Genomic DNA, 25,431 nt, shown 5'->3' on the forward strand with positions numbered 1-25,431 from the left:
AAGAGTGAAATCTCTTTTGCAACAAAATGGATGCAACTGGAAACAATTATACTTAGTGAAATAAGCCAGTCCCTAAAAGACAAATGGCGTATGTTTTTCCTGGTCTGTGGTAGCTAATAGATTATCAAAAATGTAATGTATTGGAGTGAAATTAACATGTTGAGCTTCAATGATTGTTTACAGCCTTGAACAGTGTTTTTTTTTTCTTCTTACTACTAGAACTCTTTACTTAGTGTAGGGTTGATTTTATGAGTTTAAAGTAAACTGGAGGTAGATATTTGTAAAAATTAAGAGAGGGATTAGGAGAGGAAGGAGGATGAAGGGTGGGAGAGTAGGTGGCAGGCAGGGTAAGATGGGAAGTATCACTATGTTCCTAAATTGATATACATGAAATTTTTGTACCTTCAATAATTTTTTTAAAAAAAGGAGGGATTTTAAGTTACAGTTAAAAGAAGAAGAAGGAGGAGGAGGAGGTGGAGGAGGAGGAGGAGTGGGGGTTGAAAGTAGCCACCATGTGAGTGGGCTACAGCACAGAAGTTTTCTTAAGGGAAGCCAGGCTTCAGCCAGAACAGGAATGCACAGGACATTCAGAGGGAGGGTAGTATACAAGGTACTTTGTTGCTGAGTGACCTGTTGAGTTATGGGTTCTCAGCGGCCCCAGGGAAGAGCTTCCAGGGGTTCAAGAACATCATTCATCCTGGATGAAATGTGAAAAGACTGGGGAGACAGGAGATGAGTCTGAGGAGGTCGTCAGGAGCAGGTGGTGGAGAACTGACGGACATGTTAAAGACCTGTCCTCCATCCAGCACAGGACGCTAGTCTGTGATGGGACAAAGATCATTTGGAAATAGGAAGATTCTGCACTTTCTTCCATTCCCACATGCACCTGCATACAGTTTCAGGAAGGTTAAGATTGGTCAGTTGTGCACAGCATTGCTCAAACAGAGAAGCAGAACTGGTAGGAGATACAAACTAAGAGATGCATAGCAATGGCTTGGGTTACAAGAATGTGGGGGCTGGCTTGAAGTCCAGAGTCTGTAGCGAGGTCTCCAGAAAGGGCAGGCTGGGCCTGCTGGGCAAGAGCAGATGCTGCAGGCTACAGTAAGGAAGCTACAGCTCTGCTCAGAAGCCCTCTCCAGTGATTCAGTCAAGCCACTCAGATTCTGGAGGAAAACTTTACTTGAAAGTCAATGATTCAGGGACTTTTATCATATCTAAAAAATGCCATTGGCCGGCGCCGTGGCTCAACAGGCTAATCCTCTGCCTAGCGGCGCCGGCACCCGGGGTTCTAGTCCCAGTCGGGGCGCCGGATTCTGTCCCGGTTGCCCCTCTTCCAGGCCAGCTCTCTGCTGTGGCCAGGCAGTGCAGTGGAGGATGGCCCAAGTGCTTGGGCCCTGCACCCCATGGGAGACCAGGAAAAGTACCTGGCTCCTGCCATCGGATCAGCGCGGTGCGCCGGCCGCGGCGGCCGTTGGAGGGTGAACCAACGGCAAAAGGAAGACCTTTCTCTCTGTCTCTCTCTCACACTATCCACTCTGCCTGTCAAAAAAAAAAAATGCCATCATAATCAACCCTGGATGAGTGTTTGATGGATAACTAAGGACTGAAAACTAGCCAAATAAGTACATAAAAATGACCGTGACACCAGTGTAGTCCCTAAAACCTACAGATCCGTGGCTGGGGGCTCTTTCTGTGGCTCCTCCCTCAGTGTCCACAAAGCTTTATAGGGAGAGGAGTATGACATTCCACCTCGCAGTTCAGAAGATTCAGAGCTTCACATTTAAGTGGTAAGAATTCTTACCAAAGAATTCGAACAAACAGTCCAAAAAATATAACATGACTCTCTCTGCTGAAAACCATGTGAATTATACAGTTGATCTCACTGGGAAATAAAGTTGGGAAGAAACTCAGAGTAAATTTTCTCCAAATTTCCCTGGACACTGCAAGAAGGAACTATTTATACAGCATACAAGGATTTTTAAATAATGAATCAAAATTCCCAATAAGTATCCAATATTCCACTGAATTTGTGATGAAGGAATTGGCAGGTATTTATAGGTACCTCCTCAGGGCCCAACACGCTCATGAAAATAAGAAAAAACAATTAGTCACAGTTCCTGTCACCCCCACCTCTCTGCCACCAAGAGGCAGTCCATCTGGGAACCCCGTCAGTTAGCATTCTTCCAGCTGAAGTGATAGAACACCCAACACAACAGGTCAGCACAGCAAGGTAAGCCTCCGCCTATGATGCCTGCATCTCATATGGGTGCTGGTTGGAGTCCTAGTTGTTCCACTTCTGATCCAGCTCCCAGCTAATGTGCCTGAGAAAGCAGCGGAGGACGGCCCAAGTCCTTGGGCCCCGACACCCACATGGGAGACTGGGAGGAAGCTCCAGGCTCCTGGCTTTGGCCTGGCTCACCCCCAGCCATTGTGGCCATTTGGGGAGTGAACAAGCTCATGGAAGATATCTTTCTCTCTCTCTTCCTGTCTTCTCTTTCTCCCCATCTTCTCTCTCTCTCTCTCTGCCTTTCAAATAAAATGAAAATAAAGAATAACTTCTAAAAACTAAATTTGTGCTGAAAAGTAGGGGAGTAGGAAAAAGCAGACAAGCAGGAAGAAGCTGTTCAGACAACGGTTCAGGATCGTAGGACCACAGACCGAGAGAGGCTCACTCTGTTTGGCTCACACAGCCAACGCAGGGTATACTTAGTATACAGCATTCCCACTGGCAAGAACAAGTTAAAATAAGAGTAGTTAAGAGTGATGGGCTTGTTCCTGCCTGTGTGACCTTGGACACGTTGCTTCACATCTGGCATATCTGGTTGGCTCTGTATGCTCATCTGTAGAGTAGGGTAATTATAGTGCCTGCATTGTATGGTAATACTGAGCACGAAATATTGCCAATATGGGTAAAGTCCTGGCCAGAGACAAAGTATTCTATGAATATTAACCATTTTAACTGGACCTCAAAACCACTGAAGTGGTATGCATTCCTGTGCCCATATTTCTGCATGACAAAGCTGATGCACAAAGAAATTAAGCAGGTGAGGTGAGGTTTGATGGACTTCAAAACCCACGTGCTTCTTGTTGCAGCCTGAGCCTCATGTGCAGGGAGAGAGGAGAAAGTGCCTTCATGAGTAGCCTAGATTTACCTTCAGCAGGAGTTACCCAGGGGCTCTAGAATATTCCTTTAGCCTTCGATTGAGAGATATATTAGGTTAGAAATGATTTATTAGAGAATGTTTTAGACATGGCAAAAAGAACTGGAAATTTTAAGACCGTGCCATAGACACCAAGCTGAATTTAAATGTTCTTTTATCAGAATCCTCCCCACAATCTCATTGCATGTCAGGACACTGAGATTCTGCATCCACGGAATCTTCGGTCCATACCTGTGAACACTTGGAAGGCACTTGTATACATCAAGCAATTAACTCCCCTCTGCAGCTCCATGAGTGGACCCGACCATCATCTGAGCCCAAGTGACAGACACGGAAGGAGGAGCAGACTCTCACCTGAGTCCAGGGTCTTCTGACTCCCATCACAGGCACCTGTAAAGGAGGGCAGCCCCCTCCAAGGGCATCAGTCCTGCCTTATACATTCCAGAAAGCCCTAGGTCAATCCGTGTCCACATGGCCCCCAGCTCATTCTCTCCAGAGCTGCTCCGGTGTAGCTCGCCTTCTCCAAAGCAGCAAACAATGGCCTCCACCCAGGGTTGGGGGGGAGGATGTGCTAGGGAAGGCACTGGGCCAGGAATTCCTTGCAAGTCTGCTTTGCCTCTCTGTGGGCCTGTTTCCTTTCTCCATCTCCTAGCAATAAACACCAGTGACTCTGGTATAAAAAGAAGCAGTGGAGGATTCTCTGGAGGAATCTGAGTGGAATGAAAGTACAGTGCAGCGAGTCACCAGGAAATAGGTGAATTCCAACGCCTAGGAGTTTGCTGTCCTTCAGTGAGGAAGTTTTCATGACAGCTGCAGTAAAAACCTAGAAGCAAGGCTAGGAACTTGTCCCAGCGACACATCCTCCCTGCTGCAGACACCGTGAACCCGGCATCATCCCCTGCAGGCCATTCCATAGGACACACCCATGGTCACCAGACACCCCCTACCCAGGCCTGGGCAGCTAAAACTTAGAACAAGGGCATGAACAGGACCTGCAGGAAAACTAGATCGCATTCTAGACCAGGGGTTCCCAATCACAGGAGCGTGTTCAAATGCAGATTCCTGGGCCCCAGAAGTCCCAGTTCTGAACATGTGGGTGAGATGTAGGCTTCTCTAGTTTTAAGAGACTCCCTTGGAAAGTCCAAGGTCTGGGTGGGTTTGAGAGCTGCCATTCCAGTTGACTTCCTCGCTATGTGATCTAGGGTTAGGGACCTCACCTTGTTGAATCTATTTCTTCAAGTTTAAAGTGGGGCAAACCCACCTATGCTGCAGGGTGGTTGTGCAACTACAGGATATGAGAGCACAAGGAGCAAGACAGGGCTGCTCACTTGGGACCTACTGTGCGCCAGGCCCTTCCTACATACAAGGGACACAGGAGTGAGCAAAACAGGAATGCTGTGCCCACCTGAACATTCTTGTTTTTTAAAGAAGTGAGACAGGCAACACATAAGTAATCTTTCCCTCTTTTAGACAATGAATACTATGGAAAAGTAGAGCAGGGTAAGGGGGTGGGCAGGGCCCAGGTGGGAAGTTTATCTCATATGGGAGGGAAAGGAAGGGCTATCAGATACTGGACGCTTCAGTAGGGTACTGAGGAAGGTGAATGGGTGAGCCTGTGAAGATCTGGATTTTAAGGCTTCCAATCAGAGAGGAAGCCCTACACAAAGGCCCTGGGGTGGGAGTGTGTTTGGAACACTTAACAAAAGCATGTTGGTGCAGAGTGACTGGGGCAGAGGGGTAATGATACGAGCTGAAGTCAGGGAGAGACCCAAGGCAGATTGTGTAGGGCCTGGTCTGTTCCCATAGCCAAAGGGTGAGTGAGATTTCAAGAAATAGTAGTTAAATTCATGCAAAATTAGAAACAACCTAAACACATATCGGTAGGGATTGGTGAAATCTGTTACAATCTGCTCACACTACAGAATCTGGGCAGAGGCAAAGACTCACCATAGACTGTTGAATGGAAAAAGCACATTACAGAAAACAGGCATGTTTGGGTTCCATTTTTTTAAAAGAAATGTAATTCAATTTGTGCATATGTTCATGCAGAATTTAAAAAATGTGGAGGAAGCTGCACAGCAGACGCTGACTGGGAATCTCTGAGGGACTGGGTTCAAAGGAGGAGATCTGAACATAAGGACTCCCTCCTTCTAGTTCAAGGCCTTCTAATCAGTTGACTTTGTATGGGAAATACGTTCTTTCATAACTAAAAATACATGTAAAGTATGTGTTGGACCCACGTGGAACTGGACTCTACTCTTCACATTTGGGGAGTCCTGGGAGAGGTGATGGGGACTCTCAGAGGTCTTAAGCCCCAGCACTGGCTCTGGCACACTCTCACCTAAGGATCCAAAAGTGTCTGACATGAGAAATATGCACACAATGGGATTCTAGTAAAGAGACGATGTGAACACCCATTTCCCGAGAGGATTTGGGCAGGACTGCCTGGAAGTGTACCTGCAGGATTTTAATTTCTGGAACTGATGGAGGGACCACAAGGACAGGCTAATGCTCTTGACCAAAGATTTTTATGGCGTCTATTTTCTGAGAGGAGGAGTGGTGTCACTCCGCGCAGGGTCATGTGACCAGGGGCAGTGGGTACCTGGTCTGCTCAGTGGTCACAAGAAGAGGAGAGAAAAGTCTGAGCTAGAGCCTTCACTGTATTTTCCACGGGAAAGGTGAGACAGGATTGGCTGGCTGGAATAATTACAGCAAGTATGGGGGCCCAGGGACTCTCTGGTTGCTGGTAGCTGGTCCTGGGGTCATGTTGGCTTAGTGTATGAGATGACAAAGGTAGCGGTTGCAGTGTGGACTCTGGATTATTTTGGTGCACGGGAAAGGAGTATCCTTGCCAAGCTCTTGGCTGCCTCTAAGAACTGGCCAGCCTTGGAAGGGGCAGACTCTTCCCCAGTCAGATACCAGAGGTCAGGAATCCAGAAAGTAGGAAAATGCAGTTAATGCAATTGGCCTTGCAAAAACAGACTCAATGAAACATCATTACCACATCCACCCAATTAACAGAGGCCAGCATCCTGGACCCTAACTCGGGCTTTTTCTGCCAGGAGGTGTAATGGGATGTGGGCTGGGAGAAGGGACAAATTAGGGGGAGGCAGGGCCAAAAGACCAAATGATACTGGGAAAAAAAAAAAAAGCGGAAAATCCTAAGACCCAACTATTGTTAAGTAAATACAGATCAGCCCTAAATATGCTATCCCTAAATATCCTTTAAAACACACACAACAGGGGCTATGCTATGATGTAGTGGGCTGAACCTCCGTCTGTAGTGCCAACATCCCATACAGGCGCTGGTGCCTGTCCCAGCTGCTCCTCTTCTGATCCAGCACTCTGCTATAGCTTAGGAAAGCAGTAGAGGGTGGTGCAAGTGCTTGGGCCCCCGCACCTGTGTGGGAGACCAGGAAGAAGTTCCTGACTCCTGGCTTCAGATCGGCCCAGCTCGAGCCACTGCACTCATTTGGGGAGTGAACCAGTGGATGAAAGAACTCTATCTTTGTTTCTCCCTCTCTCTCTCTCTGTAACTTTACTTATCAGATAAATAAATAAACACACACACACACACACGATGATGACCATTGTACAGTTGGAAGAAATGAGGCTGAGAGGTGAGTATCTCATCTGAGGTCATCTGGCCAGTATTTAGTACACGTAAGATTTAAACCTTGATTCCTCTGACTCCAAAGACACTACATTTTCCTTTAGGGCCTGATTTCTCAGAAATTTAGACCTGAGCCTGGGTGGATGCTGATCTCTAGGGAAATTGGGGGCAATGAAGGGAACTCTCAACCATGGTGGTTCCTTCCCAGGATTTAGTGGCATGACATTGCCAAGTGGAGCTGTAGTGTGGCTGAGACCTTCCCAAGGGCCTCTGGACACAGGTAATTCCAAGCTGGCCGGAGAAGCAGGAATGGACAAGGGCCGCAGCCTTAGAGCACCCAGATGTGAAGACTCAGCCCTTGTACCCTGGGGATCATTGGTTCAGATTAAAGCTGTGATGGGCTGGAGCAACAAAATAGAGACTGAGGTTGAGTTGAGCTGGAGATTGAGGTTGAGGTGGACACTGAAGTTGAGGTTGAGAGGGGATTGATTGTGGATGGGAGGGGAGGAGTGTCTTCAAATGGGAGGGGTGGGGCAGAGAGTAACCAATACAGAGGAGCTTGTAAAACATCTGGCTGGGCAAGAGACGCCCCTCTGGAAGTCAAGGGAAGTAGCACAACTGTGTGCTACCTTTTCTCACTACTTTTCTCCAATGTTAATCAGCAACTAGGGGGAATTGAGCCAATCTCCTACCTTCACTCAGTATTTCCTGAGCACAAAGCAGAGAATCATATTTTCCCAAACTTAAAGGCAGACCATAACGTGTATAACACAGGGGAAAAGTAAAGTGAAACAGACAAGGGATAATTAAACCCATAGAGAGTGTGTCACTGAGTGTACCAACACTGTGGGCAGCTGAGACTCAGCCCAGTCCCTCTGAGGACTCTAAGGAACTGGCAGAGCACACCTCAGAGTTTCCCCATCGGGGGTGGAAGCCTCATGCCTCATTGGTTAGGGTTGCTGCAAGGGCTTCCCATCGCCACCAGTTCCTGGCAGTCCTCACTCTGGCTGGACAGGTTCTGTAGTTTCAGATAAAGCCCCTGGCAGTGAAGAAAAGAGACACAAAGGGCAGCTGTCAGTGTGGATGAGACTGGGAGGGGGTCAAGAGCCGTGGAGCAGGCCAGCGCCGCGGCTCACTAGGCTAATCCTCCGCCTTGCGGCGCTGGCACCCCGGGTTCTAGTCCAGGACGGGGCGCTGGATTCTGTCCCGGTTGCTCCTCTTCCAGGCCAGCTCTCTGCTGTGGCCAGGCAGTGCAGTGGAGGATGGCCCAGGTGCTTGGGCCCTGCACCCCATGGGAGACCAGGAAAAGCACCTGGCTCCTGGCTCCTGCCAGGATCAGCGCGGTGCGCCGGCTGCAGCGGCGGCCATTGGAGGGTGAACCAACGGCAAAGGAAGACCTTTCTCTCTGTCTCTCTCTCTCACTGTCCACTCTGCCTGTCAAAAAAAAAAAAAAAAAGCCGTGGAGCAGAATAACAATCGTCCCTGATACACTGAGAGCCCTCGCACACTCCATTCTTCCACGGGGAACTGTTTGCAGTTACCAGACAACTCTGCAACCATCTGACCCCAGACTGAGGACTCCTGTGTCTGACTGGGAACCCCTATGCAAGTTCAGGACTGAGTGTAAACACCATTTTCTCTGAAATGCCCTTGGTGATGACCCAGCCCGAGGCAGCAGTCAGCTTCTAGTACATGTACTATCTCTAGGGGTGTCATAGGTGGTGGTTGAGCACAGGTGCTCCGAGTCATACTGGACTTGAAGACTATAACCCATGACCCTTATCTTCAAGGACCTGTAATGTCTGAAGAGCAAAAACATCCCATTACTCACTGAGCTGTGAAGACCCCAAGAGTTCTTAAGGCCTCACTTGGAAACGTACTTTCTGAGAAATTTAAGGGAGCAACATCCCACGGAATCAGCTTCTTTTTGCTTCCTACATTATTTGAGGCACCTGGCAGCCCACCTGCCAATGCCTCACTCACAGCCAGGGAGTTTCAGTAACACACCTCATGAGTATCTCCCACTGATTGCTGGTGACTGCACAACCCACCTTCCAAGAATCCCCAGACCATCCATCCGAACTGGTTTTGGTTTTTTGTTTTTTTGTTTTTTTGTTTTTTTTTTTTTTTTTTGACAGGCAGAGTGGACATTGAGAGAGAGAGAGACAGAGAGAAAGGTCTTCCTTTGCTGTTGGTTCACCCTCCAATGGCGGCTGTGGCCGGCGTGCTGCGGCCAGCACACTGCGCTGATCCAAAGGCAGGAGCCAGGTGCTTATCCTGGTCTCCCATGGGGTGCAGGGCCCAAGCACTTGGGCCATCCTCCACTGCCTTCCCGGGCCACAGCAGAGAGCTGGCCTGGAAGAGGGGCAACCAGGACAGAATCCGGCGCCCCGACCGGGACTAGAACCCCGGGTGCCAGCGCCACAAGGCGGAGGATTAGCCTAGTGAGCCGTGGCGCCGGCCCCGAACTGTTTTTGAAATTGCAAAGCACACAGAAGGTGGAATCCCACCACTTTTCCCTCCCTTCCCCCTAAGAGCTCATCCTCAAACAGATCCGCAGACAGAAACTCCCGTCAATTCTGGCCTCACTGTTTTTCTCACCTTAGCTATTACCATGGATCTTGTTCTTTCTTTCATTCACTCAGCCAACAATTTCTTCAGTGCTGGGCATGGGTCAGATGTGTGTGGTTCCAGCAACACAATCATGAGTTATGGCCCCAAGTTAAAAAGAGCTTACCGGCCCTAGAGATTATTGCAATTTCATCTGTATATATTCAGCTGAGAATGTTAAAAGCACCTGGGGTTACCAAGGGTCCTAATGAACCCCAGCTGGAGTCCATTTACCAAATACTAACAGCAAAGCTGATCATACCACACTTGTACTGAACATCTATCATTGGTGTCTCATTGGTATCCAATCTCCTTTATTTGACCTCTAAGCTTCTTGATCAGATTTCTTCCCAATCTTCAAGCCCTGTCCTCCAAAACTGGCATTCCAGGATCTGTGCTTCCATGGTGAACTGTTTGTAGCCACCCAGCACATCTACATGAGGACCATCTGACTGGGCACCTCCTATTCAGACCCTAAAGCTGAGCTCAGGCATACCTTTCTCTGAAGTACCCTTCATGGTCACCTGTCCTGAGGCAGTAGTCTGCTTCCAGAGGAATGAGTATCTCTGGAGGGTCACAGATAGTGGTTAAGCACTTGTGCTCTGAGCCATACAGCCTGCAGGGCCCATTTCCAAATCTGCTGCTGCTCTGTTACCTGGGCCAGTGCCTTCATCCCCAAGCCCCAGCCTCCTGCTTTCTAGAATGAAGATAATGAAGATAATATAATATAATAATGAAGAATGAAGATAATAATAGTGATGTATGGATCCGATGAGATGATCCATGGAAAGACATAGCCCAGTACTTGAACACATTGTAAGCTTTCAGATGTTAGCTATTGTGATCTCAGAACATGAATGACATTTTAATCATTAGTATAATTTAACTATCACCACTACCCCTTTGTCTTATATAGCCATAAACACAACTCTCCTGAAGAGTACTCAATGTATTGGGATTAAGTACATGAATGAATGAACTGAGATACTACTTGTAAAATTTATAAGGTGCTTTTAAGTAGTATGTACTGAGTGCTCATGTGGGACTGAGCACTGGCCCAAAGTCTTTCTTACATGGGAGTTCATCTGCTCTTTGCAAAATTACTGTGGGACTGAAAGAGCAATGGCCATGACTATATTTTCACAGATGAGACCATCAGTTCAGAACATTTGTGCGATTTTTTTCTGCAGCCATGCCATTCCTGAATGTTGGGGCAGGGACCTGAGCTTGACTCTGTTTCCGGGAAAGAGACACCACTGTGGGTCTAACAGGCAGCTGGGTGAGGAAACGGGAATGAGATTGGAGCTAAGCTATCTTCCATTGTCGCGAGGCCCCACAGTCAATTAGAACACAAAGTTTTGTTCTTCAGAATTGTCTTGGATTATACACACATTTTTTTAATTGTAAGAAAAAAATAACATGACTGAAAAAAAAAAGGATAAAACATTTATAGACTATAAATTGCAACAGGACCTGAAGGAACAGCTCCCATGGCTCTGGGAGGGATTTAAATGATCAGTATAATCGATCATAAATCAGCCAAGTTTGTCCAGGGTAGTAAAAAACACTGTCAACAGCATTCAGTTCAGTGCACAAGAAGATATTATTTATAGAAAGGAAGCAGAGAGAAACAGAAAAGGATTCGTTTCATTGGTTTCTTTTCTGGTAAACATCAGAAATCTGAAACCCTCTGCAGCAAGAGACCCCAACTTTAGAGTCCACATTTTCCCTCCAAAATTCAAGGAAATTTGTGGAGCTGGTCATATCCTGTATGGGGGATGAAGGCTCTGCCCTGATTCCCCCTTCCAGGCAGCCCGCAAGCTCTACTCAATTCCCAAGCTTCCTGACATTCGCTACAAAAGTTATTAGCTTCTCTTTCCTGTACTGAAAGAGGCCAGGTTAGGCAGCAGTAACCAACAAACCCCAAATCTCCATGGCTTCAAACAACAAAAGTTTATGAATTGATGATGCTGTACACTCACTGTGGGCCAGCTAGAGTTTCTGTTCACCATGGGCATCAGGGATCAGCCACCTTAGTCATATCCTGATGCCACCATTATAGCAGGAGGCTTCAGCGCCCACTGTGCAGGGGAGCCAGCATGCAGGTAACACATGTTACCACCGCTCATTCTCCTGCTCGAGCAAATCAACAGGCCAGGCCTGACTTGAGTGTAAAGATGGATGGCCCTGCCATGTGCATCAGAAGAAGATCTAACCAGAAATACCAGTGGGCACGCACCAGTGCTGCATTCCACACAGAGAAGACAGGATATTATCGGAAACATCTATCTTCACGTGACAGGCCAGCCAGGAGGATGGGAATGACAAGTGAACATGGAGGAACCAGGAAACCACCATTTTAATGGTTTAGGGTTAGTCTCTAGTTGGGATGATCCATTTTTATGGTTTAGGGTTAGTCTCTAGTTGGGATGATCCATTTTTATGGTTTAGGGTTAGTCTCTAGTTGGGATGATCTGCTTGGGGTGGACAGGATGAAGAGGGAGAGGGTAGGAGCAATCCTGGGGTCACATCACAGTCTATATCTTCAAGAGCTGCCTTAGGAGCCACACTGACCTTCTGCAGACTGAGATGCAAGGCAGACATTGCACCAAAGTGGAGAGAATGATGGACAGGAGGATACCACAAGTCTCATTTGGAGACTGTGAACCAATTTTCCAAGGCTTCTCTGCACTGTTATTGGTCAACATGTTGGCTGCATTTATATTTGAACAAAACTGACTCATAAACCGGGCAAGGACCCCAGTAGGGATACATCAAGAGGGAGAGATACAGGAAGATACAACAGATACAGAAAGTGGTTTTAAAACATTACAAATGATCTACCGCCAGATTAGTTCTCTTCAGTCTTAAATGATTTCACAGCACGGGTCCTCAAAAAAGAAAGTTCAAAGAAGAAATGGAAGTGATCAAAAAAACAAGTAAGATGAAGGCCAGTTGAAATGTGCACTAGCAAAGCCCAGGAAATCAATGTAAGATAAAAGCAAAACAATTACAGAGATGAAAGTCAACTTAGAAGCAATAGAAAATAGATAAATACTGCTGAAAGCACAGGACAAGCTTAAGAAATCACACGAAATGAAAGGGGAGCAATGAGATAAAAATGATTACAGACAATACAATACAAACCGAAGAATAAAGGACACCGATACTTCACAAATTGGTGCTCTAAACAGAAAAAAAGGAAACAGGGAAAACTTAAAAGTCAATTTTAGGAATTTTTGGTGTACAGAAATCTAGATATCTCTAAAGTTAAAGGATGCACCCTGTTCCAGGAAAAATAAGTAAAATTGACAACTCCAAGAGATGTACATTATGGGCCTCCAAAAAGTTCATGGAAAATCCATATTATGAAAAATCCATGTATGGATTCCAAAAAGTTTTTGCAGCAAAATAAAACTTATCTTTTGATTCTAGTTTTCCATGAAGCTTTTGAAATAGCTTCATCCTGTGAAGACACTGAAATTCAAGGTAAATATCCCATATGCATGGTTCAGAGAACTGGAGTTATCGGGACAGAACAGCAGGTTCTCCCCGTCTCCACTAACCACCCAATACAGAGAACCACAGAGCAGCATCTACCAAGTTGTAAGGGGAACAGGGTGACTCAGGAGGTTTCTAATCAGCCAAGATGTGCTAATGACTTAAAACAGCCAGCAAGTATCATTAAGCATGAAGAATTTAAGGACACTGATAACAAAGCCTTTCTTGAAAACTACTTGATGATAAACATAGCTTCGCAAGATATGAATCAAACTTAAACACCCAGCCTCTGTAAAACAACAAAAATATGTGTTGGATCCATTTAGACACAGAATCAAGACTAAGAAACAATGGAAATTAGTTGACAGAAGAGAAATGTTAAATCATCCCAGATGATCCAAAAATAATAATGTACCTAACAAAAATCAAAAGATGAGTGTAAGGGAAAAGGAAGTGTAAATAAATAAACATCTCATGAAGTTGAAATATACAGAGAATTTTTAAAAACTGTTCTTTCAGAACTCTTACCTTTTTGTTATATTTTAACCTGAGACATCTCTTCCAGGAATTAATATCTCTTGTTTTGAACAAATTTTTATCTGAAGTTATACAATTCCATCTTTTTTATTCTAGTTTATTTTTCTTCGGGAAAACCCAAATAGACTTATGTCTAATAATTTATGTAAAAATAGCACGCAAAGTATGCATCTATTTTTGTAAAATTACATCCCCCAAGACTTGTGGCTAAATATACGCCTTCAGAGAATCTGGAATGATGTTTGTGGAATGATGACATAGTGATTTCTGAGACACAAGAGGTTGTTTTTGGTTTGCTTTCTTCTTTGCTCTTTTCTGAAACTCTGATATTTTCCTTTTTTTAAAGATTTTATTTATTTTATTTGAGAGGCAGAGTTACAGACAGTGAGAGGGAGAGACAGACAGAAAGGTCTTCCATCTGCTGGTTCACTCCCCAGATTGCCACAACAGCCGGAGCTGCACCAATCTGAAGCCAGGATCCAGGCGCTTCTTCCAGGTCTCCCACGTGGGTGCAGGGGCTCAAGCCATCTTCTACTGCTTTCCCAGGCCACAGCAGAGAGCTGGACTGGAAGAGGAGCAGCAGGGAGTAGAACTGGCGCCCATATGGGATGCCAGCACCGCAGGTGGAGGATTAACCTACTGCGCCATGGCGCTGGCCCCTGAGATTTTCATAATAATAAACTACAGTCCTGCAAACATAATTACCACTGTCACCCCTCCCACTCTTCCACACACAGTATCAGCTACTGAAAATTTGCCTGTCCTCAACCTCCATAATACCCAGAAACCCTGGGCAGGCCCAGAAGACTTTCTTCTTGAGAAGAATGTGCTGGCCCCTCACTGCAGTGCGTGGGGACATCTAGCTTGGTGTCTCTCCCTTCAGACACTGTTGTCCTTGTCTTGTCTCCGCCTCGTACACTAGCTCACAATGCTCTATTCATGCCCTAGGGCTGCCATAGCAGATGACCACACACTGCGTGGCTTGCAGCAGAAGTTTATTCTCTGAGAGTTCCAAGAGGCCTGAAGTCCAAAGTCAAGGTGTCAGCAGGGTTGATGCCTTCTGGAGTCCTGGGAGAGAATCCATTCTTTGCCTCTCTCTCAGCTTCCTGTGGCTGTTGACAATGCTGGGGTTCCTTACATTGCAGGTGCATCACTCTGGCCTCTACCTCCATCTTCACATCACTTTCTTTTCTGTCTTTTTCCCTTCTCTTCTCTTCTAAGGACACAAGGATTTGAGATGATGTCATCTCAGGATCTTTAAGACATCTGCATAAACCCTATTTCCAAATAAAGGCACATTCATAGGTTTGGGGATGCTGTGTCTTTGGGGAGCTATTATTGAACCCACTAAAACGATTTCTGAAAGGTATGCAAACACAGCTGTGAGCTGCTCCTGCCATGCTGTTCGTGGAAGTGGCGATGAGATGAGAGCTCACACAGCACACGGGGCCCACAGATCCCAAGAGAGCACCAGTGGCTTACGAACCAGGCATGTCTGGCTGCCCCTTCTCCCTCTCCACTTAGTTGCATAACTTGGGAAGAATTACTTGACGTGTCTGAGACTTGATTTTTGCCAGGAAAATCATCTCAAAGATGTCGATCATAGTAAAGATTAAATAAGGATGAGAAGTAATGTTTACAAAATATTTCGTAAAGCTTCTAGAATACAGTGTTGATTATGCTCATTATAAATTATACTTCTAGAGGTTACAACAGGGGGATCTTCATAAAATTCACCGTGGAAAAGGGAAAGGGCCAAAGTCAAAAGCATTCGTGGGAGTCTGACCAAGAGCATTGAAACAGTGTGCTCTCGGAGCTTGGATGTGCACTTAGGGCTTTAAGATGTCACAGTCAGCACAGAGCTGCCTGGAGCAGGGCTGTCATTCCATGCTCAGTGCCTGCCAAGGTCTCAGAAGCTAAGGGCCCCATCGTGTTTGCACCAAAAGCTTCAGTGTGGCTCCTCTCTCAGGTCAAGCGTACCTGCACAACTCTAGGGAACTTAGTCATACTCCACATGGCGACCCAACAGCACATCCCCAGGGCATCTGAGACTGTGAGCCCTGAGCACCCAGCCTTCACCAGCTAGGTCCAATGATTGCTTCTAGAACCACTCGGGTATGCATAATACTCCATGCCATCACTAATGGAGTCAGTTCCCACTTCACTCATCGGAAAGTATATCCATTAGCAGTACTTTGTATGCATATCCATTAGCAGTACTTTGTATGCAATCCACAGAAACTCAAGGAACAATGGCTGAAACTGCTAGGGGTTTGTATTTCTTCACACGATGAGAAGTCAGGGGGGCCACTGGCATTAGTTCAGTTGCTCATTAAGGCCAGGAGAGGCCCAGACTGCTCCCTTCCCACTATGGCTTCCTTATCGTCTTATCTTCCATTCTCATGCTTGTCATGGAGTGAGAGCAAGTGGCTCTGCACTCAGACATCACATATATTCAAGAGGAAGTTGGAGTTGGAGCTAGAGATGCAGATTGCCGACTGATTCTTTGTCCCAGGACATGTCCATGCATACCTGATCGGCTGCACTGTATCTGCCGCCTCCCAAGTGACCCCACAGCAGAGGCTGGGAAGGGAGGGTGAAGCTGGACAGAGGTTGCCACCCAACAAAGCCAGAGTTCTGGTTGCCAGGGCAGAGCGGGAGTTGGATATCGATTTTATAACAATATCTACTGCAAAAAGAGACTTGGAACACTGAGAAAACCCAATTTTCAGAAACCCGTGTGAATTCCTCCTGGCCAGTGCCTGTTTCAGAGTTATCATTCCTCCTGCTGAGTGTTTATAATTGGGGTAATTTAGTTGAAAACAAAATTTGAGCCGAGTGATCTTGTGAAATGAAAACCAGACCCTGTCCCTCTCCTGCTTCCTTCAAGACATTCCCACTGACCTTCAAATAAGATTTCAACTCCTCCCCAGGGCCTGCAAGACCCTCCAGACCCTGGCCCCTGTCCAGCCCCCCTACCTTATCTCCAAAACGCTTACTCCTGCTCTCTCCTCTGCTGCTTCACTGTCCCTGTCATGGTTGCCCTTGCTGCATGCCCCTATATTGTTAGGCCTGAACAGACCCCATGTTCACGTCCATTACCGGTCACACGCTAACATAATTTAGATGCTTATGCAAAGGTTTCCTTCTCAAAGAAGCCCCCTCTGAGCCCCCTCCTAAAGTCGCCACGCATCCCTTCTGCAAGAGGCACCATCCTCCGGACTGCTCGCTCGTCTTAGCAGCACTCGCCCCTTTGAAATGATCGTGTTTGCTCACGTGTGCCTGCCCCTCCACAACACCACTCCCTGAGGGAGGAATTCTTACTGGCCACTGTTGCCCCAGTGCCCACGTCCGTGCTTTGCACATATTAGATGTGGGTCACTCTCTGCTGAGGGAGGGAGTGGGGGCAAGGACCAGAGCTAAGGAGCCAGACAACAAGTATCCGAGCAGAACTGATAATTGGCATGGAAATTCAAGGGAACAGCCACAGGGTGGAAGCACGCTGGGGTCAGTCCACAGTGCCGAGTATTGGGGGGAGAAAAGGACAAGGAGCCACAGTGGCTGCTGCCCTCAGAGGAGCACGGGGGCCCCTAGGAAGCCACACATGCACTAGCAGCACAGGGATTCTGTAAACAGGAGAGAAACGAGGATGGGGCTGAGTGTAGCTGCTGCCAGCATCAAACATCCTGACTGCAGAATGGAGCAAAGGATTTCACTAGAGCAAGGTTCATTGCCATCTCATGGGCAAAAACAAAAGTTAAAAATAACTGCACTATCCAACAACGGGGAATTAGTGAAGACAATGTCAACATGTCCACATACTACAATGTAAAAATTAGATGACAAAATTTCATGAGAAGTCTTCAAAAAGTTCATGGAATGTGCAAATTATGAAAAAACTATGGATTTCAACATTTTTTGCCAAAATAAGCTTACCTTTTGATTCAACTTCCTACAAACTTTTTAAAGTTTTTATTTAATGAATATATTTTTTCATAGATACAACTTTAGGAATATAGCAGTTCTTTCCCCCATACTCCCCCCCAGCTCCCAACCCCCTCCCTTTCCCTCTCCCATCTCCTTCTTCATTATGGTTCATTTTTAGTTTGACTTTATATACAGAGGACCAACTCCATGCTAAGCATAGACTTCAACAATTTGCACCCACGCACACACACAACATATAGAGTACAGTTTGGGGAGAAAATTAGAAAATTTGTAGTCGATTCTCATATTACAATTCATTAGGAACAGAGGTCCTGCATGGGGAGCAAGTGCACAGTGACTTCTGTTGTTCCTTTAACAATTAACACTCTTAGTTATGACATCAGTGATCATCCGAGGCTCTTGCCATGGGCTGCCAAGGCTATGGAAGCCTTTTGTGACCATAGACTCCATCGGTATTTGGACACGGCCATAAGCAAAGTGGATGTTTCTCCTCCCTTCAGAGAAGAGTATATCTTTCTTTGATGGCCCTTTCTTTCCACTGAGTTCTCACGGAGATCCTCCACCTACAAACTTTTCAAGTATCCGTGTACTTTGTTATATGAAAATTGATCATAAATAGTAAGGAAAATAGGCAATGTAATTCATAGAACACTGTGATCTTTTTTTAAAGAGAGGGAGAGCTAGAGGGGGTGGTCTATGTATCTTTCCAGATGTAGATCCCAAAATGATAACAAGGTTATTTCTGGGTGGTCTGATTACAGCTGATTTCTATTTCCTTCCTTTTTTTATCATACACTCTCTAATTTTTCTATGGCCAACATTATTAATTATGTAAGATTTTGCCAATTTAGAACAACTGAATTAGATTGCATGTTTTAAACCCCTTTTCAGCTGGATAACCAAAACACGGACCATCAGAAGGTCTTTTTTTGAGAGAACATGCTGCTACTACTAAACATTATTCTAGGCATATGGAAATGTTTGAGATTCAGCAGGGCAGAAGACAAGAGTGCCAGGAGGGGTAGCACCGTATGGCCATGGTGAGGCCCAGGCAGCCTGGTGTCTTGAGAGACCCAGGTAAGAGCTGCAACAGCCAACACTTGGAATGGTACCCTATGCCAGACACATTTTGGTCTCAACACTTGCAAATTAGTTATTCTCCAGCTTCAGAAATGATGATCTGGGGTTCAGGAGGGTTCAGCAGGTTGTCCAGTATCCCTCAGGTGGGCAAAGTTAAACCAGCTCTACCTGACTTCAAAGCCCCTGCCGCTTCCTTGCACTGTGGTCACTCGTCCCCAGTAGTTAGTGTCTGCCTCATACTGAGCGGCACACCAGAGGAGACCAAACAGTTCCTTTCTGTGGTGGAGCCATTGCTTTGACTAACCTCTCAATCAGAGGCTAAGTCAACTAAGACATTCAGTGCAACGCGGTATCCTGACCTTAGACTGTGAGAAGATCACTAGCATTAATAGAAAACCGTGAAATCTAAATAGGTTGCTGCTTAATTAGTGTGTGGTACTTCAAAAAGTTTATGGAAAATGGAATTAAAAGGTAAGTTTATTTGGTGCAAAAAGTTTTTGAACATGCATGGTTTTTTTCATAATACACAATTTCCACAAACTTTTGGAACATTCTTGATATGCATAGAATTCCAATTTTTTTGCATCAAAACAATCTTTTTTGAAAAAATTGTTTAGACACATGAATAAATGCTCAGGATCACTACCCATCATGGAAATGCAAATAAAAACCACAATAAGGGTTAATCTCAACCCAGTTGGAATGGCTAGCATCCAAAAATCAAAAAATAACAGATGCTTGTTGGGGAAAAAGGTACCCTAATAACACTGTAGTGCAACCATTATGGAGGACAGTATAGAGATGCCTCAGAAATCTGAAAATAGATCTACCATATAACCCAGCAATCTCATTCCTGGGAATCTACCCAAAGGAATTAAAGTCAGCAGGTGAAAGAGTTATTTGTACCCCCATGTTTATTACAGCTCAATTCACATAGCTAGGATATGGAATAAACCCAGATGAGGACCGAGTAAGGAAAGTGTGGTATATATACACTATGGAATACTACTTAGCCATAAAACAATGAAATCCGGTTTTTTGAAAAAAAAAATGGATTCAACTGGAAACCATTATGCTTAATGAAATAAGCCATCCCCAAAAGGATAAATATGTTGTCTTTGATGTGTGGTAATTATTATAGAATATTAAAAATTTATAGGAATGAAATGGACATCGTGTGATTTGATTGTTGTTTTTAACTCTTATTTATACTCCTGTCGAACTGTGATCTTTCTACTTTTTACTTGTTGAATATTATGGTCAGTGCTGCATTAATCCTGTGATTACAGAGTGGTTTGAAGTCATGTTTTCACAAAAACTTGAGAAAAAAAAGGAAGGAGGAAGGGAGACTGCAGGAGGGAAGGAGGGAGGAAAGTATGGGTATCTTCTTAGAACTGTACCTATGAAATCTGTTCTCTTTATATTAATAAAATATTTTTAAAAATAAAAAAAGAAATTCTGAGACAACAACAACAACAAATTGTCTGGAGGCAGAGAGACAGACACTGTTAAACACAAAGAATTCCCATCTTCCCCAAGCGCCTACATCAGCCATAGCTGGGGGAGCTGAAGTTGGGAGCCTGGGACATGAGCTAAGTCTCCCCCATGGATGGCAGAATCCCAGTTACGTACGCCGTCACCCACTGCTTCCAAAACTCTGCATTAGCAAGAAGCCAGAGTCAGGAATCAATCCCCGGTATTCTGATATGGGCCATGGGTGTCCTAGCTGATATTTTAACCACTATACCAAACACCGACACCTAAATTTATCTTTAAATTCCATTTTCCATGAACTATTTGTATATACATTTTCTATAGATACTTGTACACACACACGCATACACACACACGCACACACACACATATAAACACACACATACAGATTAAAAGAGCTGCCCTTATAGAGGTAGAATAATGAAAATGGGAAGGAGGCTGAACTATGGAACTAGAAATCTATTTGGCTGCCAAAAACCCTTCCCGGCCCCCAAGAAGGCTCTACATGTCCCCAGGGAACACCTTGGACATCCTTGTTCTGGTCCAATCAGTTTAACTCATAGTTCTGGAAGGGAAGCGGCTTGCCCAAGCACACTCATCTGGTCTCTGGCAGAGTAGACTAGAAGCCCAGTGTTATGGGGTGAATGTTTCACCCCTGTCAAAATTCATATATTGCAGCCCTGAAATGCAATGTAATGGTTTCAAGGTGAGGTGTTTGGGGTGATCAGGTTTAGATTAAGTCATAGCAGTGGAGTTCTGTAATGGGATTATCCTCCTTACAAGAAGAGGAAGAGAGATCTGAGTTCTCTCTCTCTCTCTCTCTCTCCCCTGCCATGTGAAGACTCAGGGAGAATGCCACCTACAAGTTGAGAAGGGGGAATCGGGAACCAAATCTGCCAGCACTTTCATCTTAGACTTTCCAGCCTCCAGAACTGTGTGAAACCCAGTGACTTGTGCAGCCGCCCTGACTGTGGTACTTGGTTGTGGTGGTCCCAGCTGACCAGGACACGCAGTTTCCCCCAAGACAATGCTCCTTCCAGCAGTCAGGATCCAAGGACAGATGGAATTTTCAGGTCACTTCGCAGTTCCACTTCTGCCCAGAAACATCTCCAGATAAAATATACCGTACTCTAAAATTGTTGGATTGGGAAAACCAAGGAAAAATGAACTCCCTTTGTCAAATATCTAATGTTCCTGAAATGCTGTATGCAATTAAATTGCTGTTGACATAAAGGGGTGGTAATGCTGATTTTTGTCATCAACTGGGCATCACCATCTCTGGAGGAATGGGCCTCAGCCCCAGGCCTGGCATCCGGATCATCTTGGGGAGCGTGTTAAAAGTCCAGGGTCCTGGACAGACCCAGGAGCTTCTAAGGCATTAGACCTTGAGAAGGCGTGCCCGTTATCTAGCTGTGTTTGTGAAGTGTTTCCTAGTCACAGTGATTTTCTCAGGGAAGACAAACTGCAGGCTGAGGGATGATGTGGAAGGAAGGATTACTTTCACCAGATAGCAGCACTTGAAAAATTTATAGAAGAAATGAATTCAAAGATAAATTTGTTAGAAAATTTTTTGAAATCCATGCATAAGTGGTGTCTTCAGAGAATTCATGGAAAATGCATATAATGAGAAAGTTATGCATGGATTTCAAAAATGCACCAAAATAAACTTATCTTTTAATTCCATTCATCTATGAATGTGTTGAACATGTCTTTTGTTGTATAAAAGGTTCAAATGCCATTGTGTACATGCGCAGTCAAGGTAGGGAACCCTGAAGCTAGTGAGATGCTGTCAGATCTCTTTACATTAGAGTAGGGTAAGCACCCAGTTTGGAGGTGGCTAAGGGTTCACAGATGAAACAGTGAGCTGAGGGTTCAGCAGCCCAGGATCTGAGCCTACTTCTGCCCCAGCCAGTGTAAGACCCTGTGCACATTTTTCTCACCTGTCTGAGCATCTGGTCTATAAAATCCGAAGAACAGAACCTGCCTGAATTGTGAGGCTGAGTCAAGATGATATAGGTAACACATTACACACAAAGCTCGACGTACCTCAATAAATCATAGGTATGATTCTTGTTTTTCCTCCTTAGCTCTGGCACTGGATTGGAGGTTACGGAAACCATCAGAATGAAATTAGTTAAGCAAGCATGAAACCAAGTCAGTTGACGCAAGGCCAGAAAGCACGAATGCTGTGACAGTTTGCATGTGCCCTGCTAAGTGTTAACGTCCCAGATTTCTCACATTGGCTTTCCTGCCACCAACATTAATCTAAATATTTTAATTAAAGTTGTAAGTGTGTATATTCATAATTTTCTTGCTGTTCTGAAGTTTTGGCTTATTTCTTCCTATTTTCACTTAACTGATTTTTTTCCTTGGAGATATAAATAACTATATTACTAAAATAAAAAGAAAAACAATTCATAGCTATACCTCCTGAACGCTGTGTCAGTATTTTGGTACATTTGTATCTTGGCCATTAATATGTGTTGCAGTCATTATAACCATACTGAACACAACTTTATATCCAGATTTTTCTCTTAACAGAATGTTGCAAATATTATTCTTAGGATGGAAAAGTCATTATGACTACACTTTAAATTAGCTTCATGAAATTCCACTGACTAAACCAGCACATATCTAACAATTGTCCAGCGTTTCAGTTTATTCCAATTTTTCTACTTTTAACAATGCTGCAGTGAACATCTTTGCATGTAGATATTTTTACTGGATTAAAAATTATTTCCTTAGACCAAATTAACATAAGCAGCAAGTCTTTTGTTTTAAGAATATAAAATTACATTAGAGAACAGTATCACTCTAACTAGACAAACAGAACATCACAAAGATTTCATGTGAATGTACTTTCTTCCTGGTTTTCAGAACCATTGCGGGAAAACCTTTTTGCACAGCAGCAGTAGGCAGCCTGTGATCTATCAAAGACAAACAGAATTGCAAAAGGGCTTAAGGGCACCACTTATTTTGCGGCTAAAAGCTTCAACATAGATTGTGAATTACAACCATGAGACAAAACAGTTGTGAGGAACATCAGGGCCTGTCATCCAAATCACATCTCTTGTTCCACTTGCGAGGAAAAGGAACTGCCGCTGGTATCCTCTGAACGAAATCCTCACTTGAACGTGAACTTGAGATCATCCCTTGACACCATTCAAAACTCCAGTGAGTTCCTACCAGTGCTGGATGGCAAAGACTCATTCATCTTCCAGGATTCCAGAGAGAGAAAATGTGTTTCAATAAGCACTCATGTACATTGAAAACCACTTCCGTTTACTGAGCACTTCCAATATGCCAACGTTTTTATACAAGAGTACTTTAAAAAGTTCATGGAAACATGGAATTCAATGTCTGAGTCAATTTTGACACAAAAACAATTTTGCAAAACACATTTTCAAAATATAAAAAACTGAATTTTTGTACCAAAAATTACATCAAAATAAACTTACACTTTCTTTTTTAAAAGATTTTTAAGATTATACTTTATTTTTAAAGATTTTTAAGATTTATTTGAAAGGCAGAGTTACAGAGAGAGGGAGAAATAGAGAGATCCTCTTATTTGCTGGCTCACTCCCCAAGAGGCCACAATAGTCAAGGAGTAGGCCAGGCTGAAGCTAGGTGTCGCTCCCCCACTCACGGAGGAACGACACTGGACCCTGTGCTGTTCTCTTTCCCGGGCCCTTCCTGGGTTAGCTGCCCCCCCCCACCTCCGCGGAGGGGCGGCACCCCCGCCGCTTCCCCTGCTTCCGCGGAAGAGCGGCACACCGCCGGCCGGCTCTCTCAGGGGTTGCTCAGATGTTCCTGGTGCATGCTGTCTCTCTCCTCCTTTATAGTCCTCTTCCACCAATCCCAACTCTCCTGGTGTTCTCTCCCCATGCGCTGAGCACGCTGCTCTCCTCCAATCAGGGGCAGGATCAGCTCCTGCAGCTTATTAGTCGAATTGGTGAGGCAGCTGTGTGGAAGTTGTTTATTCCCTCTCAGCGCCATATGGTGGGAGATCAGATGCATAGAATTAGTCTTAGCAGTTCCAGTAATTTAATCTAGTCTCGGTTGCTCCCCACAGCTAGGAGCCAGGAGCTTTATCCAGGTCTCCCACCTGGGTGCAAGGGGCCCAAGAACCTGGGCCATCCTTCACTGCTTTCTCAAGGGCATTAGCAGGAAGCTAGATTGGAAGTGGAGCAGCCAGGACTCAAACTGGCACCCATATGGGATGCTGGCATTGCAGGCAGAAGCTTAATCCACTATGCTACAACATTGGCCCCAACTTACACTTTCAATTCCACTTCTCCATGAATGTTCTGAAGTATCCTGACTATCCTAAATGTGTACTATCTTCCGTGCTGTTTTATAGAAGAAGTCACACCGAATGAGACACAGAGAGCATGCCGTTTTCTCAAGACCACATGGTTAGCAGGTGGCAGAGTCGGGCTTCAAATGCAAGCTTACTGGTCTCAGAAAAATTCATTGTCTTAACCAGCCCCAGACATTTCTGTTGCCTTTCCCTGGAGTATTAGTTTCCTGTGGCTGCTGTGACAAAGTGCCACAACCTCAAGGTGGGTATTGTCCACCACGCTGACAGCTAAGACAGCGGACAGCAAATTCCACTCACAGGAGTGTGGGGAGCAACTCGGACTAGACTAAGTTACTGGAATTAAGACTTATTCTATGCATCTGCTCTCCCACAATATGGCGCTGGGAGAGAAGAAAACAGCTTCTACACAGCTGCCTCCAGTTCAGCCAATAAACTGTAGGACCTGCTCCTGATTGGAGGAGAGCAGCGTACTCAGCGTGTGGGCAGCCGAGTTAGGATTGGCAGAGGAGGACTATAAAGGAGGAGAGAGACGGCATGCACCAGGGAACATCTAAGGGGAACACCTGTGCAGCCCCCGAGAGAGCCGGCCGGCGGTGTGCCGCTCCCCTGCGGAAGTGGGGAATGTGGCAGGGGGAACCGCCCTTCCACGGAGGTGGAAGGGTCAGTAGCCAACCCGGGAAGAACCAGCAGCAAACCCGGGGAGGGCCGAGCAGACGAAAGAACAGCGCAGGGTCCTGTGTCGTTCCTCCACGAAGAGGGGGAGCGACACAGGAGCAACACCTTTTCACGGCACCGAACAGCAGAGATCTGCAGTAAGTGGAGGCTGTCCTCTTGCACCCTACTCTTAACAGCACGGCTGTTGGCACCCATTTCCATATCGACCTGTATGTCTGTGTGTGTATTCTCTCTCTCTCCCTGGCAGTGGTAAGCCAAAACTCTCAAGACCAGGGCTTCTGTGATGTACTGAGCCGTCACAGGTATTAGCTAGAGAAAGGGAACAGGCCCAGGAATCAGATCCTCAACTGGCAGCAACAAGTCTAGAGAACAGTCAGAAATGCATCCATGAGACCTGAGAGACCGGAGCCTTTTTACAACGAAAATTCAAGGGAGGAAAGCATGGAGTGTTTACATTGCACTTACATTGGCCACAGCTTAAGAGGGCAGGA

General features: G+C 45.4%; 1 protein-coding gene and 1 long non-coding RNA gene across 9 annotated transcripts in view; one reads left to right on the top strand and one right to left on the bottom strand.

The window, feature by feature from the left end:
* The window catches only part of C1QTNF7 (C1q and TNF related 7), a 119,676-nt gene that overhangs the window by 50,007 nt on the left and 44,238 nt on the right, over positions 1-25,431 (top strand). The gene's annotated exons all lie outside the window — the stretch shown is intronic.
* LOC127486330 (uncharacterized) overlaps positions 1-25,431 on the bottom strand; it is a 68,209-nt gene that overhangs the window by 17,912 nt on the left and 24,866 nt on the right. Inside the window, exon 1 of one of the 4 annotated variants that reach the window (XR_016229767.1) lies at positions 3,516-3,704. The exons of 1 other annotated variant lie outside the window; for it this stretch is intronic. This is a non-coding gene — a long non-coding RNA (uncharacterized LOC127486330). Of the gene's footprint in view, positions 1-3,515; positions 3,705-25,431 lie in introns of those variants that run through there. 2 more of the 4 variants (XR_016229766.1, XR_016229765.1) reach the window with 2 other exon arrangements.

Source organism: Oryctolagus cuniculus, chromosome 2, assembly GCF_051225735.1.
Source record: "Oryctolagus cuniculus isolate XC-2025 breed Fujian yellow rabbit chromosome 2, ASM5122573v1, whole genome shotgun sequence".
Taxonomy (NCBI): Eukaryota; Metazoa; Chordata; class Mammalia; order Lagomorpha; family Leporidae; genus Oryctolagus; species Oryctolagus cuniculus.